General features: G+C 40.8%; 1 pseudogene; it reads left to right on the top strand.

Annotated features, from left to right (window-relative positions):
* LOC121551820 overlaps positions 1–13,371 on the top strand; it is a 38,936-nt pseudogene extending 25,565 nt beyond the window's left edge.

Raw genomic sequence — 13,371 nt, 5'->3', positions numbered from 1 at the left:
CGAGACTACCCCAAGGGGAGATGCGTGCGTGGCATTTCCATTGTTTTGGTCGAACTCTGACCTGATCTAACTGAACATTCTGTAACCTTGTACCTTGCTGAACCAGCTGTGCAAGCAATATGAAGCAGAGGCATGACAACCTGGTTAAGGATCAAGAGAAAATGGACACCTACCTTCTTGGCTGCACCCTTCCTGTGCCCCTTTTTGTTTTGTTTCTCCCCCAACTGGAAGGTAGGCTATTTTAGGAAAGATAGCATGTCCCACAAAGATAGCATGAGCATAGCCTAGTGAGCAAAAGACAACACAAAAAAAATACAATAAAAGAGAACAATCTAAACAGCAGTAATCAAGTCATTTACCATTCGCAAAGAAAGAGGATGTATCCAGATTACAACCTCTCACTTTCAGTTAACTGAAAATTGAACCTTTTTCAAAATATCCCCCTTTCTAAAACAAGCCATACAAAGCTGGTTGCAATTCCAGTTTCATCCTCCAGAAAAGACAGAAGAGATATTACAACAAATAAAAATGGTTAAATTCAAATATTCTAATTGAAATATTTTTTTAAACTTTCATTATAAAAATGTATTATCTTTGTTAATAATATTATGAATAGGAAAGGTGGAGTTATGTCACATGTGCGGTTAACAAACATACAGTACAGTATATACAGTGGGCGAAAAAAGTATTTAGTCAGCCACCAATTGTGCAAGTTCTCCCACTTAAAAAGATGAGAGAGGCCTGTAATTTTCATCATAGGTACACGTCAACTATGACAGACAAAATGAGAATTTTTTTTCCAGAAAATCACATTGTAGGATTTTGAATGAATTTATTTGCAAATTATGGTGGAAAATAAGTATTTGGTCAATAACAAAAGTTTCTCAATACTTTGTTATATACCCTTTGTTGACAATGACACAGGTCAAACGTTTTCTGTAAGTCTTCACAAGGTTTTCACACACTGTTGCTGGTATTTTGGCCCATTCCTCCATGCAGATCTCCTCTAGAGCAGTGATGTTTTGGGGCTGTCGCTGGGCAACACGGACTTTCAACTCCCTCCAAAGATTTTCTATGGGGTTGAGATCTGGAGACTGGCTAGGCCACTCCAGGACCTTGAAATGCTTCTTACGAAGCCACTCCTTCGTTGCCCGGGCGGTGTGTTTGGGATCATTGTCATGCTGAAAGACCCAGCCACGTTTCATCTTCAATGCCCTTGCTGATGGAAGGAGGTTTTCACTCAAAATCTCACGATACATGGCCCCATTCATTTTTTCCTTTACACGGATCAGTCGTCCTGGTCCCTTTGCAGAAAAACAGCCCCAAAGCATGATGTTTCCACCCTCATGCTTCACAGTAGGTATGGTGTTCTTTGGATGCAACTCAGCATTCTTTGTCCTCCAAACACGACAAGTTGAGTTTTTACCAAAAAGTTCTATTTTGGTTTCATCTGACCATATGACATTCTCCCAATCCTCTTCTGGATCATCCAAATGCACTCTAGTAAACTTCAGACGGGCTTGGACATGTACTGGCTTAAGCAGGGGGACACGTCTGGCACTGCAGGATTTGAGTCCCTGGCGGCGTAGTGTGTTACTGATGGTAGGCTTTGTTACTTTGGTCCCAGCTCTCTGCAGGTCATTCACTAGGTCCCCCCCATGTGGTTCTGGGATTTTTTGCTCACCGTTCTTGTGATCATTTTGACCCCACGGGGTGAGATCTTGCGTGGAGCCCCAGATCGAGGGAGATGATCAGTGGTCTTGTATGTCTTCCATTTCCTAATAATTGCTCCCACAGTTGATTTCTTCAAACCAAGCTGCTTACCTATTGCAGATTCAGTCTTCCCATCCTGGTGCAGGTCTACAATTTTGTTTCTGGTGTCCTTTGACAGCTCTTTGGTCTTGGCCATAGTGGAGTTTGGAGTGTGACTGTTTGAGGTTGTGGACAGGTGTCTTTTATACTGATAACAAGTTCAAACAGGTGCCATTAATACAGGTAACGAGTGGAGGACAGAGGAGCCTCTTAAAGAAGAAGTTACAGGTCTGTGAGAGCCAGAAATCTTGCTTGTTTGTAGGTGACCAAATACTTATTTTCCACCATAATTTGCAAATAAATTCATTAAAAATCCTACAATGTGATTTTCTGTGACTTTTTCTCAATTTGTCTGTCGTAGTTGACATGTACCTATGATGAAAATTACAGGCCTCTCTCATCTTTTTAAGTGGGAGAACTTGCACAATTGGTGGCTGACTAAATACATTTTTTCCCCACTGTATCTGTAGCTCAATTGGTAGAGCATGGCGCTTGTAACGCCAGGGTAGTGGGTTCGATCCCCGGGACCACCCATACGTTAAAATGTATGCACACATGACTGTAAGTCGCTTTGGATAAAAGCGTCTGCTAAATTGCATACTATTATATTATTATGGAAATGTTTACTCTATCCAAAATTACAACCAACTGATTGCAGCATTACCACAAAAAATGGAGGAGGCAAGTGGACGGGGGAGAAGGTAGGGAACATGTTTTTTTGCCCTTTATTAAAGACCAACATTGGCAACAACAAAAAAATGAAAAATTTAAATGTATATCTGTTTTACTTGAGGACCAAAATGTTGACCGCGTGTGATGAGTGTGATGAAAGGAGTCAGGCGCAGGAGGGTAATCACCAAATACAGCGTTTAATACTTTGTTGACACATAAATGCGCTCAAATAGCGATCAACAAAACAGGCACAGGGGAAACTATCATCCCTGGCAAATACACTGTAACGGTAGAATCCAATAAACATAGGCACAGGGGAAAATTCTACCCTGGCAACAGCAAGGTAAGGGTAGCTCAACTGAGCTACATACAGCTCACTACAAACAATCACCCACACAGACAAGGAAGCAGAGGGAACACTTATACAATGAATAATGAGGGATAAGGACCAGGTGTGTGTGATTGATAAGACAAGACAAATGGAGTGATGATAAATGGATCGGCAATAGCTAGTAAACCGGTGACGCCGAACGCTGAAACCTGCTCGAACAAGGATGGGAGGCAGCCTCGGCGGAAGTCGTGACACCGCCATGCCATACAGGTTGCAAAATAGTGAGGAAGAGATTTTCGATGTGCCGATTCCATGGCACATGGTTTATGAACTTATACACAAAATAACGCCAGATTCAAAACGTAGTTTTTCAATTTAAATTATTATACAAAATTCTTGCCACAAACATAATGTTATGTATATGGAGCATACAACCATCTCAGCTCTGCAGATTTAGCTATGAAGAATCATTAGATCACTTATTTTGGTATTGCCCCCATGTAGCTTGTTTCTGATCATAGGTTCAGGAGGGGCTGAAAAAATCGCATTTATCAAAAAATAACCCTACAAATAGCATTGTTGGGAGATTTGGAAAACCATAGTCAATCAATCATTGTAAAAATATGTATCTTTAACTTACAATCTGTATATACTATGCGATTAGACAGGTTCAGAATTTAAGTAAAACATCCCTGCACAGTTGAAAAATATATGGCACATGGAAATCATAAGAGGGTGATTTACAGAGACACTGTAGGTGGGATGGACCGATTTTGCAGGTTTTCCTACTTACAAAGCATGTTGTCACGACTGTCTGTGAGATGCGGTAAACGAAGTCAGGCGCAGGATACAGAACTCTCGGATACGTACTTTTAATACGAAAAGGATCCAAAAGGACACAGAAAATAACTCCACGCAGGGAGGAAATAACCCGCTCACAAAATAGACAACCGTGAAGGGGAAAACAATCACACACAAGGTACAGATGAGAGACAGGGGTAATTATAAGGGAAACAATTAACATAATGACGAACAGGTGTAAACAATACAGACAAAACTAAACAAACACCGATAACATCGAACGGCAGTAGCTAGTACTCCGGGGACGACGAACGCCGAAGCCTGCCCGAGCAAGGAGGAGGAGCAGCCTCGGCAGAATCCGTGACACATGTAGAGGTCTGTAATTTTTATCATAGGTACACTTCAACTGTGAGAGACGGAATCTAAAACAAAAATCCAGAAAATCACATTGTATGATTTTTAAGTAATTAATTTGCATTTTATTGCATGACATAAGTATTTGATACATCAGAAAAGCAGAACTTAATATTTGGTACAGAAATTTTTGTTTGCAATTACAGAGATCATACGTTTCCTGTAGGTCTTGACCAGTTTTGCACACACTGCAGCAGGGATTTTGGCCCACTCCTACATACAGACCTTCTCCAGATCCTTCAGGTTTCGGGGCTGTCGCTGGGCAATATGGACTTTCAGCTCCCGCCAAAGATTTTCTATTGGGTTCAGGTCTGGAGACTGGCTAGGCCACTCCAAGACCTTGAGATGCTTCTTACGGAGCCACTCCTTAGTCGCCCTGGCTGTGTGTTTCGGGTCGTTGTCATGCTGGAAGACCCAGCCACGACCCATCTTCAATGCTCTTACTGAGGGAAGGAGGTTGTTGGCCAAGATCTCACGATACATGGCCCCATCCATCCTCCCCTCAATACGGTGCAGTCGTCCTGTCCCCTTTGCAGAAAAGCATCCCCAAAGAATGATGTTTCCAGCTCCATGCTTCACGGTTGGGATGGTGTTCTTGGGGTTGTACTCATCTTTCTTCTTCCTCCAAACACGGCGAGTGGATTTTAGACCAAAAAGCTATATTTTTGTCTCATCAGACCACATGACCTTCTCCCATTCCTCCTCTGGATCATCCAGATGGTCATTGGCAAACTTCAGACGGGCCTGGACATGCGCTGGCTTGAGCAGGGGGACCTTGCGTGCGCTGCAGGATTTTAATCCATGACGGCGTAGTGTGTTACTAATGGTTTTCTTTGAGACTGTGGTCCCAGCTCTCTTCAGGTCATTGACCAGGTCCTGCCATGTAGTTCTGGGCTGATCCCTCACCTTCCTCATGATCATTGATGCCCCACGAGGTGAGATCTTGCATGGAGCCCCAGACCGAGGGTGATTGACCGTCATCTTGAACTTCTTCCATTTTCTAATAATTGCGCAAACAGTTGTTGCCTTCTCACCAAGCTGCTTGCCTATTGTCCTGTAGCCCATCCCAGCCTTGTGCAGGTCTACAATTTTATCCCTGATGTCCTTACACAGCTCTCTGGTCTTGGCCATTGTGAAGAGGTTGGAGTCTGTTTGATTGAGTGTGTGGACAGGTGTCTTTTATACAGGTAACGAGTTCAAGCAGGTGCAGTTAATACAGGTAATGAGTGGAGAACAGTAGGGCTTCTTAAAGAAAAACTAACAGGTCTGTGAGAGCCGGAATTCTTACTGGTTGGTAGGTGATCAAATACTTATGTCATGCAATAAAATGCAAATTAATTACTTAAAAACCATACAATGTGATTTTCTGGATTTTTGTTTTAGATTCTGTCTCTCACAGTTGAAGTGTGCCTATGATAAAAATAACAGACCTCTACATTCTTTGTAAGTAGCAAAACCTGCAAAATCGGCAGTGTATCAAATACTTGTTCTCCTCACTGTATGTAAAATGTGTGTAGAATGTACATGTAAAACAGAAAGGAAAACGCTGCACACTGTACACGTAACAACTAAAGAAAAAGCTGTAAAAACAAAGTTTATTTTTGTCCTCCGAAGAGGATGGGCACTAAATAAATAAATAAATAAAAGGTGCATTGTGACAGCTGTGGAGAGCAGGGCCTGAACGAAGACCTGGTCATTGTCTATGACGTCCACAGGAACATGTCCATGGGAGATCTCAAGGAGTCAAAAGGATATTTTGTCCATCACCTTGCTCCCAGTGACCTACCACGCATACCAAAAAATATGGTCTTCATCGTTGATCGGAGTGGCTCCATGCATGGCAGGAAAATGGAGCAGACCTGTGAGGCCTTTTTGAAGATCCAGGTAGACCTGGCAGAGGACGACCACTTTGGCCTAATCACCTTCGACTACTTTGTATCTACCTGGAAGAAGGAGCTGCTGCCGGCCAACCAGCAAAACCTGGAGGCTGCCAAGAGCTTTGCACTACACATTCACGACAGAGGAGCCACCGACATTAATGCTGCAGTCTTGGAGGGTACAGCCATGTTACACCGACTCCCATGAGAGGGCTCAGCCTCCCTCCGCACACTGCTCACTGATGGAGACCCAACCACAGGTGAGACCAACCTGGAAAAGATCCACAAGAACGTAAAGGAAGCCATTGGTAAGAAATTCCCGCTCTACTGTCTCGGCTTTGGAATGGATGTCAACTTTGAGTTCCTGGAGAAGATGGCACAGTCTGGGATGCAGAATATATGAGGAATCTGATGCTGCTCTGCAGCTGCAAGAAAGGGAACACACACTGTGAGGCAGTGTATTCACACTACAGTCTCTGCACTACAATGGATTTGAATTTTTTCTTACATACACTACATGACCAAAAGTATGTGGACACCTGCTCGTCGAACATCTCATTCCAAAATCATGGGCATTAATATGGAGTTGGTCCTCCCCTTTGCTGGTATAACAGCCTCCACTCTTCTGGGAAGGCTTTCCACTTGATGTTGGAACATTGCTGTGGGGACTTGCTTCCATTCAGCCACAAGAGCATTAGTGAGGTCTGGCACTGATGTCTGCGTTCCAATTCATCCCAAAGGTGTTAGATGGGGTTGAGGTCAGGGCTCTGTGCAGGCCAGTCAAGTTCTTCCACACCGATCTCGACAAACAATTTCTGTATGGACCTCGTTTTGTGCACAGGGGCATTGTCATGCTGAAACAGGAAAGGGCCTTCCCCAAACTGTTGCCACAAACTTGGAAGCACAGAATCGTCTAAAATGTCATTGCATGCTGTAGCGTTAAGATATCCTTTCACTGGAACTAAGGGGCCGTTGTTGCTCCTAGACGTTTCCACTTCACGATAACAGCACTTACAGTTGACCGGGGCTCTAGCAGGGCAGAAATTTGACAAACTGACTTTTTGGAAAGGTGACATTCTCTGACGGTGCCATGTTGAAAATCACTGAGCTCTTCTGTACGGGCCATTCTACTGCCGTTGTTTGTCTATGGAGATTGCATGGCTGTTTGCTCAATTTGATACACCTGTCAGCAACGGGTGTGGCTGAAATAGCCGAATCCACTCATTTGAAGGGGTGTCCACATACTTATGGCTATGTAGTGTAGCTCAACATAAATCATAAAACACAAATGATCAAAAATGGTCCCGACTATGCTTCAGTAGCTGGAATATAAAAGGGCTAAACCAACCTTTAAAGCACAATTAGATTGTATCTCATCTAAGGAGGCTTGACTGTTATTTCCTGATTTCCTCAATGTAGATCATGTGAGAGGCAACAAGGAGGAGCAGGGGGCGGGACTAATGGCTTCTGGACATTTACATTTTAGTCATTTAGCAGACACTCTTTTTTTTGGGGTGGGGGGGGGGGCGGATGGATCAGCTTAATATTGCAGATAGATTGTATCTTCTATCAATGTAGTTGTCTGCATCACTTCCAATCCCCCATGTTTTTTTTTATATATATACTCCCTTTTATTACTTTTCACATTGTAGGATTTTTAATGAATTTATTTGCAAATTATGGTGGAAAATAAGTATTTGGTCACCTACAAACAAGCAAGATTTCTGGCTCTCACAGACCTGTAACTTCTTCTTTAAGAGGCTCCTCTGTCCTCCACTCGTTACCTATATTAATGGCACCTGTTTGAAATTGTTATCAGTATAAAAGACACCTGTCCACAACCTCAAACAGTCACACTCCAAACTCCACTATGGCTTAGACCAAAGAGCTGTCAAAGGACACCAGAAACAAAATTGTAGACCTGCACCAGGCTGGGAAGACTGAATCTGCAATAGGTAAGCAGCTTGGTTTGAAGAAATCAACTGTGGGAACAATTATTAGGAAATGGAAGACATACAAGACCACTGATAATCTCCCTCGATCTGGGGCTCCACGCAAGATCTCACCCCGTGGGGTCAAAATGATCACAAGAACGGTGAGCAAAAATCCCAGAACCACATGGGGGGACCTAGTGAATGACCTGCAGAGAGCTGGGACCAAAGTAACAAAGCCTACCATCAGTAACACACTACGCCGCTAGGGACTCAAATCCTGCAGTTTTCTGGATTTTTTTCCCTCATTTTGTCTGTCATAGTTGACGTGTACCTATGATGAAAATTACAGGCCGCTCATCTTTTTAAGTGGGAGAACTTGCACAAGTGGCTGACTAAATACTTTTTTCCCCACTGTATATTTCAACCGTACTGTGATGTTTTACAAAAGTTCTGAACCTTTCTATTCTCATTGCTTCTACAGATTGTGAATTAAAAATAAACATTTTGCTAAAAGTATTATTATATTATTGATCGATTGACTATGACTTTTCAGATCACCCAGTAATGCTATCTGCAAGGTTAGCTCCAGGTAAATATTGCAATCCTTTAGCCATTCCTGGACCTGTGTCCAAAAACAAGCTACAAATGGACAGAACCAAAATAAATGATCTAATGATTGTCTCTTCACAGCAAAATCTGCAGAGCTGGGAAGATTGTATCCCCCATATAAATAACATTCTATTTGTAGCAAGAATTTTATATAATAATTTAAATTGAAAGATTCAAATTTTTGAATCCGGTGTCGTTTTGCGTGTCAGTTCATAAACACTATGCCATGGGATCGGTACGTCAAAGATCTCTTCCCAACTATTTTGCAATCTATATGGGACGGCTTTCAATCCTTTGGTCCTTAAGTGAAACTGATATTCTTTTTTATTTATCACAGTTTTCCTTAACCAATTATGTTCTTTAATGCAAGGCCGACAGACAAGTTCCTAACTTTCTCCCCCTTCCACTTTCCTCTTCCATTTTTGCAGTAAGGCTGCAATTATTTGGTTGTAATTTTGGGTGAAGCAGACATTTCCATATGTTTTTGTTAGCTGCATGTGTGACATAACTCCACCAGGCCTACCGATGATATCATTTACGAAGATTATACCTTTTTTAAACATTCTGTCGAAAAATAAAGTTTTTTTGTCAATTTGTATATTTGAATTTAACCACAATATTTGTTGCATTATTTGTTCTGTCGTTTCTGGAGGATTAAATTGAAATTGCAACCAACTTTATATGGCTTGTTTTAGAAATAGTGATATTTGGGAGATGATTTCCTTTTCAAATAACTGCAAATGAGTTGTTGTAATCTGAATAAAGGGAAAAAGGCCTTTCTTGAACATTGGGTGAGACAATCTTACTAATTTGCTTGAGAACCAGTTCGGATTTAAGTACAACTTTTGTATGACTGAAGCTTTTAGTGATAGGTCTAATGCTTTAATATTTAATAATTTATGTCCTCCGAATTCATATTCATTATATAAATATGCCCTTTTAATTTTGACTGGCTTGCCGTTCCAAATAAAATTTAATATTTTTTTCTCATATAATTTACAAAACTGTTCGCTAGGCGTAGGCAAGACCATAAGCAAATAGGTAAACTGGGATAATGCGAAAGAGTTAATCAGGGTAATTTTTCCACAAATGGACAGGTATTTTCCTTTCCATGGTAGTAAAATCTTATCTATTTTTGCTAACTTTCTATTAAAATGTATTGAAGTGAGATCATTTATTTCCTTTGGGATATGTATTCCGAGTATATCCACATCACCATCAGACCATTTTATTGGTAAACTACATGGTAATGTAAGAATGGTATTTTTTAGTGTTCCAATACGTAATATATTACATTTGTCATAATTTGGTTGTAATCCAGAGAGGTTAGAAAATGTATCTAGATCCTCTATGAGGCTGTGGAGGGATTCTAGTTGTGGATTTAAAAGAAAACATGAATCATCAGCGTACAATGACACCTTTGTTTTTAAGCCCTGTATTTCTAATCCTCTGATATTATTATTGGATCTGATTTTAATAGCTAACATCTCGATGGCCACAATAAATAGACATGCCGATAGTGGACAACCTTGTTTCACTCCTCTTGACAGTTTAAAACTTTCTGAGAAATAGCCATTATTTACTATTTTACACCTAGGGTTACTATACATAATTTTGACCCATTTTATAAGAGATTCTCCAAAATTGAAACGCTCCAGGCATTTATATATAAACCTCAGTCGAACTTTATCAAATGCCTTTTCGAAGTCTGCCATGAATAGCAGGCCTGGTTTCCCATATTTTCCATAGTGTTCTATTGTTTCCAATACTTGCCTTATATTATCTCCAATGTATCTTCCATATAAAAAACCTGTCTGATTAGAATGAATAATATCCGACAATACCTTTTTAATTCTATGCGCTATAAATTTTGCTAGGATTTTTGCATCACAACACTGAAGTGTAAGGGGCCTCCAACTTTGTATATGGACTGGATCTTTATATTTTCCACTTGTATCCTGTTTCAGTAATAATGAGATCAGACCTTCTTCTTTAGTGTCAGATAATCTACCATTTACATAGGAGTGGTTAAAACATGCTAATAACGGTCCTCTTAGTATATCAAAAAAGTTTGGTATACCTCGACTGGTATGCCATCCAACCCTGGAGTTTTCCCAGACTTAAAGTATTTAATTGCATCCAGAAGTTCCTCCTCTGTAATTTCACCTTCACATGAGTCTTTCTGTGTGGCTGTTAATTTGACATTATCAATAGAAAAAAAATCTCTACAATTAGCTTCAGTTAGAGGAGATGGAGGCGACTGAAAATAAAACATATGCTTAAAGTACTTTGTTTCTTCCTTCAAAATATCATTTGGTGAATTATGGTTGACTCCGTCAATTGTAACCAGTTTCATTAAGTTATTTTTGGTAGCATTCCTATGTTGAAGATTAAAAAAGAATATTGTGCATTTTTCCCCATATTCTATCCAGTTTGCTTTATTTTTATAATATATTACACTTGATCTTTCTTGAATAAGTTTCTCCATTTCTTTTAGTTTTTCCTCTAATTTATTCTGAGCCTCTATGTTACAGTTTTTATTGCCATCTATCTGTTCTGTTAGACTTTCTATTTCCTTTCTTAGTATAAACTATTTTGACCTAAATTGCTTTTGTTTTCGAGATGAGTACTGAATTGCATGGCCTCTAAAGGCACATTTAAAGGTGTCCCATACAATAAGCGGATTTGCTGTACCTATGTTATGTTGGAAAAAGTCAGTTATAAATTCCTTTGTCGTAATTATAAATAAATTATCATCCAATAGGCTTTGATTAAATTTCGAATATCCTCGCTCACGTGGAAATTCAGTAAGAGTAATGTATATGCCTATTATATGATGGTCCGACCGCATTCTGTCCCCTATCAACACTTTTTTTTTTACTTTTGGTGCCAACGAGAATGAGATAAGAAAGAAGTCAAGACGACTAGCTTGATTCAGTCTCCGCCATGTATATCTCACTAGATCAGTATATTTAAGCCTCCATATATCTACTAGTTCTAATGTATCCATGACATTCACAATTTCCTTAATAGCATGTGGGTGATTGTTTGTGGTTGCTTGCAGGCTTGATAATTTATTATATATATTGTCAAATAATTGTGGATCATCATTATTTGGTCCGTAAAGGTTAATAAGCCATATCTGTTTATGGTCCAATAACATATTTAAAATAATCCATCTACCTTGCGTATCTATTTTGACAATTTGCACATTCGGATCGAAATTACAATTGATTAATATCATCACCCCTATTGAATTTCTTTGCCCATGGGAGAAGTATATCCCCCCCCCATTATTTATTTCCACGCTACTTCATCTCGAATTGTTGAATGAGTTTCCTGTATACAATAGATATTATATTCCTTCTCTTTGAGCCATGTAAATATTGTTCTTCTTTTGTTATTATCAGCTAAGCCATTACAATTACAACTGGCTATACTTATTTCACCATACACCATAATGAGATGCAAGTTTCAAGTCTATTTATCATTATATATGTTTGTAAATTTACCAATAAAAAGTACCGTAATGATTGAGTGTCCATATAGCTGTACCGTGATATTTGCATTGCTACGGAGTAACCCTTCAATTGTTTTCCACTAATTCCCCCGCTAAAGCCCCTCCCCATCCCAAACTGAGCCGTCATCCCAGTGATCAGCATCCCACCCACGTCCCTCCGGATCCCTAAGGCCCCGAGAGGCCAGGACCCATCCATCGAAAACAGCACACAGTGCCACCCACAAAACAGAAGCAGATTAACCGCCAAAAGCATTTCAAATGTTTTCACCTCTATATATATATATATATATCTATATAACTATTTTAAAAAAATTATGCATATCCTATTTTCCATCATTATCAATTAATATGCGTAATAATGTCGGCAGTTCACGCGTAGGATTCTAACATATAACCCGGATTGCCATTGTATTACATTTAATTCATTGACAAGCAATTATTATCCTAGCAAATAATTCCCGTGGTCCATCCCATACCCCCCCCCCCCCCAACATCCCCACCCCCCCACAACAGATGCCAGACAAGCACACACACACATACTCACATACTCCAACACACTCTTAACCAGAGTGTCTTATAGGAGCAATTAGGGTTGAGTGCCATGCTCAAGGCCACATTGATATATTTTTCACCTAGTCGGCTCTGGGATTCAAACCAGCGACCTCTCGGTTACTGGTCCAACACTCATAACAACTAGGCTACCTGTACTGTATGATTAACAGGGATTTTATGAAGAGGTGGCCACACCCCTATTGATGGACATGCAGATGGTGTACCTGAGTGGGGCTAACCTGACCCAGACCAACTTCAGCCAGTACTACAATGGCTCCAAGATCGTGGTGTCTGGCAAGATCACCGACAACAACATAGAGATGTTCACTGCAGAGGTCATAGCCATAATCGAAAATAAATAGGGTGATGTACTCTGAGACAATACCAATGGAGGACCCCATTGAAGCCAGTTCTGACAGAAACATCCAGAGGCTGTGGGACTACCTCACTGTAAAGCAGCTACTGGACAAAACGGTGCAGTCGAGCGGGAAGGCGAAAGAGAAGGTGTAGAATGAGGCCCTGGATCTTTGTCTGAAGTGTGGCTTCGTGACTCATCTCACCTCCATGGTGGTCACCAAGCCCCAGGGAGAGGACTCACAGGTGGCCCACAAACCCAAGGAGGGGGAGAAGCCCTCAGGATCCAGGCAAGGCTTCTCTGGGTCAATCTTCCAGTTCATGAGCGGCCACCCCGGACTCCCCAGGCTCCCTGCACAGCCAGGGCCAGATAATGGTGGACAAACTCCGACAAAAGGAGGAGTCGGCTTGATGCTTGATGCTGAGGAGGAGCATGAGTCATATCCTGCCTATAAAATAGTGAGACCTCTCATGAGGTTCCTGTTGCCAGCTTGA

The sequence above is a fragment of the Coregonus clupeaformis genome, chromosome 35, assembly GCF_020615455.1.
Source record: "Coregonus clupeaformis isolate EN_2021a chromosome 35, ASM2061545v1, whole genome shotgun sequence".
Classification (NCBI taxonomy): domain Eukaryota; kingdom Metazoa; phylum Chordata; class Actinopteri; order Salmoniformes; family Salmonidae; genus Coregonus; species Coregonus clupeaformis.
The sequence above is the reverse complement of the archived record's forward strand: the minus strand, read 5'-3'. Positions and strand labels throughout refer to the sequence as shown.